The sequence below is a fragment of the Oncorhynchus keta genome, chromosome 35 (assembly GCF_023373465.1).
Source record: "Oncorhynchus keta strain PuntledgeMale-10-30-2019 chromosome 35, Oket_V2, whole genome shotgun sequence".
NCBI classification, from domain to species: domain Eukaryota; kingdom Metazoa; phylum Chordata; class Actinopteri; order Salmoniformes; family Salmonidae; genus Oncorhynchus; species Oncorhynchus keta.
Window position 1 is genome coordinate 82,991,979 of NC_068455.1, and position 6,714 is coordinate 82,998,692.

General features: G+C 41.7%; 1 long non-coding RNA gene across 17 annotated transcripts; it reads right to left on the minus strand.

The window, feature by feature from the left end:
• Positions 1 to 1,405: 1,405 nt before the first annotated feature.
• Positions 1,406 to 5,054, minus strand: LOC127916425 (uncharacterized). Of its 17 annotated transcripts, XR_008094964.1 has the most exons (6): positions 4,918 to 5,054; positions 4,318 to 4,877; positions 4,042 to 4,081; positions 3,922 to 4,001; positions 3,131 to 3,781; positions 1,406 to 3,081 (listed from the first exon to the last, which is right to left on the minus strand). It is a non-coding gene; the product is annotated as an uncharacterized LOC127916425 (long non-coding RNA). The 17 variants fall into 17 exon arrangements; XR_008094980.1 differs by lacking the exon at positions 4,042 to 4,081 and having other exon boundaries at positions 1,406 to 3,781; positions 3,942 to 4,001; positions 4,458 to 4,497; positions 4,558 to 4,877; XR_008094979.1 differs by lacking the exon at positions 4,042 to 4,081 and having other exon boundaries at positions 1,406 to 3,781; positions 4,458 to 4,497; positions 4,558 to 4,877.
• Between the last annotated feature and the right edge of the window lie 1,660 nt (positions 5,055 to 6,714).

Sequence of the window (6,714 nt, forward strand, 5' to 3'; positions counted from 1 at the left end):
GGACCCAACATCTGTGATGGAAAAAGTCACGAATTGTCATACTTGGGTAAAAGTAGAAATATCCGAATAGAAAATGACTCAAGTAAAAGTGGAAGTCACCCAGTAAAATACTACTTGAGGAAAAGTATTTGGTTTAAAATATACGTAAGTTTCAAAAGTAAATGTAAGTACTAAAATATACTTAAGTATCAAAAGTAAAAGTATAAATAATTTCAAAGTCATTATATTAAGCAAACCAGACGGCACCATTTTCTTGTTACACCAACTCTCAGACATAAATTACAAACGAAGCATTTGTGTTTAGTGAGTCTGCCAGATTAGAGACAGTATTGATGACCAGGGATGTTCTCTTGATAAGTGCGCGATTTTGACAATTTTCCTGTCCTGCTAATCATTCATCATTTTAGGTTCCAGGGAAAATGTATGGAGTAAAAAGTACATTGTTCTCTTTAGGAATGTAGTAAAGTAAAAGTTGTCCAAACATATAAATAGTAAAGTAAATTACAAATACGATAAAAAAACTACTTAAGTAGTCATTAAGTATTTTTACTTAAATTTAAACCGCTGCCAATACACAGACTCACGACGTTGTGTCCCAAAACTAGATGCAGTTTATAGCTGAAAATAAGAACTTATAATATTTGTGATGCATTCAAAAGTACGAGGCATAAACAAGCAAGTGTTTGTTTCTTGGCTATTTGGGAGAGAATTTTAGCGTTATTGTTATTACCACGGTATAAATGAAATCGAACATAATTCTAATTTCGAATTCTTCGTTAATGTTGATGCAATATCAGTTTTTACCACACGGTGGCATTGTTGCTGTCGCATTTGCATGGCTATGTACTCTTCTCAGGCCTTCAGTTCCCGAAGTACAATAGCCTACTATGGAACTTTCTGGAGTTAGGTCCAATTCGTAATTCTATGGTTCCATCTCCAGTTCTATGGTATAAAACTGTGATATGAAACCATTTGGCTTTTGATGTTCCACGGGGTTCCAGTATTCTGATTTGGAATATTCACCAACACTGGAGTTCTATGCCATTTCTCCACACCTTTAGCTTTTCAAGTCTCTTTCAGTGGGCATTACAGTACTGTTGTTTATTGCTGCTGCCGCTGTTTTAAAGCTGCAGTCCGTAATTCAAACAACATTTTGTGTGAGTTTAAGAGAGACAGTAGAGATCCAATCCAGTTTTTGTGTCATAGTGTTTATTTGAACAAGTCACATAACTATATTGTATTCATCATCTCACAACAGACATCATTCAGATCATGGGCTGGTGGTCCAGCATAGGAGAGGAACAGCAACACCTCTCTATAGCACCTGCCCTCCTCTCTATCAAAATCCTGATTGATACAACAGGCAGATGATACTGTATACACACACACACACACACAACACACACAGGGTGGAAACCACAGAATTAGAATTCTAATTCTGGAATCATAATTTATTCAAATTCTGTGGTGGAACACAAACCAACACAGGTAAACATTGTCTGTACAGTCCTCACTGAGGCTCAAATACCTCAGACAAATAAATAGTTAAAATAAATTAAAAACCAGTCAAAACCATCACAGCAGCAAATCCTGGGTTAAAGTTCCTCCCAAATGTCCCCCCTATCTCCTACACAGTACACTACTTTCAACTAGTACTACAAAAAGAATAGGGAGAGATTACAGACCACTGGATTACCTTGGACAACCACAAAAACAGCTGCAGCTATACTCCGTACCAGGTGTTCTACTGTACCCCGTACCAGGTGTTCTACTGTACCCCGTACCAGGTGTTCTACTGTACTCCGTACCAGGTGTTCTACTGTACTCCGTACCAGGTGTTCTACTGTACTCCGTACCAGGTGTTCCTACTGTACCCCGTACCAGGTGTTCTACTGTACTCCGTACCAGGTGTTCTACTGTACTCCGTACCAGGTGTTCTACTGTACTCCGAACCAGGTGTTCCTACTGTACTCCGTACCAGGTGTTCTACTGTACTCCGAACCAGGTGTTCTACTGTACTCCGTACCAGGTGTTCTACTGTACTCCGAACCAGGTGTTCCTACTGTACTCCGTACCAGGTGTTCTACTGTACTCCGTACCAGGTGTTCTACTGTACTCCGTACCAGGTGTTCTACTGTACTCCGTACCAGGTGTTCTACTGTACTGTCTTTACACTGAACACTGTTCGGGCTCTAATTTAAGTTGTGCTTCTAATAACACTGTTATTGTAAGGACCTTTGGCCTATCGGTCTTAACTAGACCGTAAGGAAAGTACTGACACATACGGTAGGAAGGAGACAAAGGGATGCATCCCAAATAGCACAATATTCCCTATATAGTGCACTACGTTTGACCAGGGCCCATTGGCATTATATTCCCTATATAGTGCACTACGTTTGACCAGGGCCCATTGGCATTATATTCCCTATATAGTGCACTACTGTTGAGCAGGGCACTGGTCAAAAGTAGTGCACTAAATAGTGAAGAGGGTGCCATTTAAAATGCAGAGAGAAAACAACATGAGACAGACAGGTGTAGAGATACATACAGAATAGACAGAGACATCTACAGTTCGACAGCCTCACTCAGCCCTCAGTATTTCTGAGGTTATTGAAACATTGACAATGGTTATTGCCTCATCATTGATTTTTTTTATTTTTATTGAAGATTGTCAAGTCAACTTGTTCAGAGAGAAAGAGAATGTGTATTTTCGCTTTAGTCTCCAAGGCCGATAATACTATCAATAACAGGTCTGTTTTCAGAGCAAAAAAACAGCAACAACGAACCAGGGTCTAAAATGGTACCCTATTCCCAGGGGTATTCAACTCTGACCCCTATGAGGTAGTCTGCTTTTCTGTTCTAACTAATAATTAATATCACCCCACCTGGTGTCCCAGGTCTAAATAAGGCCCTGATTAGAGGAGAATCACCCACCTGGTGTCCCAGGTCTAAATCAGGCCCTGATTAGAGGGGAATCACCCACCTGGTGTCCCAGGTCTAAATCAGTCCCTGGTTAGAGGGGAATCACCCACCTGTTGTCCCAGGTTTAAATCAGGCCCTGGTTAGAGGGGAATCACCCACCTGTTGTCCCAGGTCTAAATCAGGCCCTGGTTAGAGGGGAATCACCCACCTGTTGTCCCAGGTCTAAATCAGGCCCTGATTAGAGGAGAATCACCCACCTGGTGTCCCAGGTCTAAATCAGTCCCTGGTTAGAGGGGAATCACCCACCTGTTGTCCCAGGTCTAAATCAGGCCCTGGTTAGAGGGGAATCACCCACCCGGTGTCCCAGGTCTAAATCAGTCCCCGATTAGAGGGGAACAATGCAAAAATGCATTGGAACTGGCTCTGAGGTCCAGAGTTGAGTTTGAGGGCCCTAATATATAGTGCACTACAGAGTTGAGTTTGAGGGCTCGAATATATAGTGCACTACTTCGGGGTGCCATTTCATACACAACCTAAACCCAACCGGGGAGCTCTTCTTAGTGATCCTTCACACTTAAGAAACCACTCTAGCAGAGAGGATGAACAGTAAGGGTTACAGCCAGGCCCTTAGTGATGATGTCACCACCACAGCAGCAGCAGCACAGATACTACATCAGCAAGGCACACACACTCGTCGGTGAGCTCAAGACCAATGACAATCTCACTAGAAAAAAAGCACAGAAATAAAAATGTATACCAGTACTGCATCAACAACCAACGTATGGTGTACAAACAGTACCTATGGTGTACATACAGTACCTATGGTGTACATACAGTACCTATGGTATACATACAGTACCTATGGTGTACATACAGTATCTATGGTGTACATACAGTACCTATGGTGTACAAACAGTACCTATGGTGTACATACAGTACCTATGGTGTACATACAGTACCTATGGTGTACATACAGTACCTATGGTGTACAAACAGTACCTATGGTGTACATACAGTACCTATGGTGTACATACAGTACCTATGGTGTACATACAGTACCTATGTTATACATACAGTACCTATGTTATACATACAGTACCTATGGTATACATACAGTACCTATGGTGTACATACAGTACCTATGGTGTACATACAGTACCTATGGTATACATACAGTACCCATGGTCTACATACAGTCCCTATGGTGAACATGCAGTACCTGGAATGGTATCCACATACAGTACCTATGGTGTACATACAGTACCTATGGTATACATACAGTACCTATGGTGCCATTACATACAGTACCTATGGTAGTACATACAGTACCTATGGTATACATAACAGTACCTTATGGTGTACATACAGTACCTATGCACAGTGTACATACAGTACCTATGGTATACATACAGTACCTATGGTGTACATACAGTACCTATGGTGTACATACAGTACCTATGGTGTACATACAGTACCTATGGTATACATACAGTACCTATGGTATACATACAGTACCTATGGTATACATACAGTACCTATGGTGTACATACAGTACCTATGGTGTACATACAGTACCTATGGTATACATACAGTACCTATGGTGTACATACAGTACCTATGGTATACATACAGTACCTATGGTGTACATACAGTACCTATGGTATACATACAGTACCTATGGTGTACATACAGTACCTATGGTGTACATACAGTACCTATGGTATACATACAGTACCTATGGTGTACATACAGTACCTATGGTGTACATACAGTACCTATGGTGTACATACAGTACCTATGGTATACATACAGTACCTATGGTGTACATACAGTACCTATGGTGTACATACAGTACCTATGGTATACATACAGTACCTATGGTGTACATACAGTACCTATGGTGTACATACAGTACCTATGGTATACATACAGTACCTATGGTGTACATACAGTACCTATGGTATACATACAGTACCTATGGTATACATACAGTACCTATGGTGTACATACAGTACCTATGGTGTACATACAGTACCTATGGTATACATACAGTACCTATGGTGTACATACAGTACCTATGGTATACATACAGTACCTATGGTGTACATACAGTACCTATGGTATACATACAGTACCTATGGTGTACATACAGTACCCACACCCTACAACATAGCCTATGGTGTCCACACCCAACAACCTAGATATCTGCAGTTCTGGTATACATACAGTAGCTTTCAGTGACAACATAGATATCTGTGTTTCTGGGCCAGTAGCTTTCCAATGACAACATAGATATATGTGTTCTGGGCCAGTAGCTTTCCAATGACAACATAGATATATGTGTTTCTGGGCCAGTAGCTTTCCAATGACAACATAGATATATGTGTTTCTGGGCCAGTATACTTTACCAATGACAACATAGATATCTGTGGTTCTGGGCCAGTAGCTTTCCAATGACAACATAGATATCTGTGGTTCTGGGCCAGTAGCTTTCAGTGACAACATAGATATCTGTGGTTCTACAGTAGCTTCCAATGACAACATAGATATCTGTGTTTCTGGTGTACAGTAGCTTTCCAATGACAACATAGATATCTGTGTTTCTGGGCCAGTAGCTTCCAGTGACAACATAGATATCTGCAGTTCTGGGCCAGTAGCTTTGGTGACAACATAGATGTCTGTGGTTCTACAGTAGCTTTCAGTGACAACATAGATGTACCTGTGGTTCTGGGCCAGTAGCTTTCCAATGACAACATAGATATCTGTGGTTCTGGGCCAGTAGCTTTCCAATGACAACATAGATATCTGTGGTTCTGGGCCAGTAGCTTCCAATGACAACATAGATATCTGTGGTTCTGGGCCAGTAGCTTTCAGTGACAACATAGATATCTGTGGTTCTGGGCCAGTAGCTTCCAATGACAACATAGATATCTGTGGTTCTGGGCCAGTAGCTTCCAGTGACAACATAGATATCTGTGGTTCTGGGCCAGTAGCTTTCCAACGACAACATAGATATCTGCGATTCTGGGCCAGTAGCTTTCCAATGACAACATAGATATCTGTGGTTCTGGGCCAGTAGCTTTCAGTGACAACATAGATATGTGGTTCTGGGCCAGTAGCTTTCAATGACAACATAGATATCTGTGGTTCTGGGCCAGTAGCTTCCAATTACAACATAGTTATCAGTGGTTCTGGGCCAGTAGCTTCCAATTACATCATAGATATAGTGGTTCTGGGCCAGTAGCTTCCAGTGACAACATAGATATCTGTGGTTCTGGGCCAGTAGCTTTCCAATGACAACATAGATATCTGTGGTTCTGGGCCAGTAGCTTCCAATGACAACATAGATATCTGTGGTTCTGGGCCAGTAGCTTTCAGTGACAACATAGATATCTGTGGTTCTGGGCCAGTAGCTTTCAGTGACAACATAGTTATCAGTGGTTCCGGGCCAGTAGATTCCAATGACATCATAGTTATCAGTGGTTCCGGGCCAGTAGATTCCAATGACATCATAGTTATCAATTGTTCCGGGCCAGTAGATTCCAATGACATCATAGTTATCAATGGTTCCGGGCCAGTAGATTCCAATGACATCATAGTTATCAGTGGTTCCGGGCCAGTAGATTCCAATGACATCATAGTTATCAGTGGTTCCGGGCCAGTAGATTCCAATGACATCATAGTTATCAGTGGTTCCGGGCCAGTAGATTCCAGTGACATCATAGTTATCAGTGGTTCCGGGCCAGTAGATTCCAGTGACATCATAGTTATCAGTGGTTCCGGGCCAGTAGA